Raw genomic sequence first — 230 nt, forward strand, 5'->3', positions numbered from 1 at the left:
GGCAATATTAATTATTAGCCATCATCTTATTAAGAGTCTCAAAGATCAGTATCTGACTATAGAGAATCCTCTAGACCTTTGGACATAGTTAAAAATTGAGATATGATCACCAAAGAACGGTGTTGTTACCAGAGGCCCTATTTGATTGGAGGAATCCCAGAATCCAGGACTATAAGTCCGTGGATGAGTCTATTGCTAGCTGGGCAAAAATAATGGATTACTGATGAGAA

This window comes from Brassica oleracea, chromosome C9, assembly GCF_000695525.1.
Source record: "Brassica oleracea var. oleracea cultivar TO1000 chromosome C9, BOL, whole genome shotgun sequence".
Classification (NCBI taxonomy): domain Eukaryota; kingdom Viridiplantae; phylum Streptophyta; class Magnoliopsida; order Brassicales; family Brassicaceae; genus Brassica; species Brassica oleracea.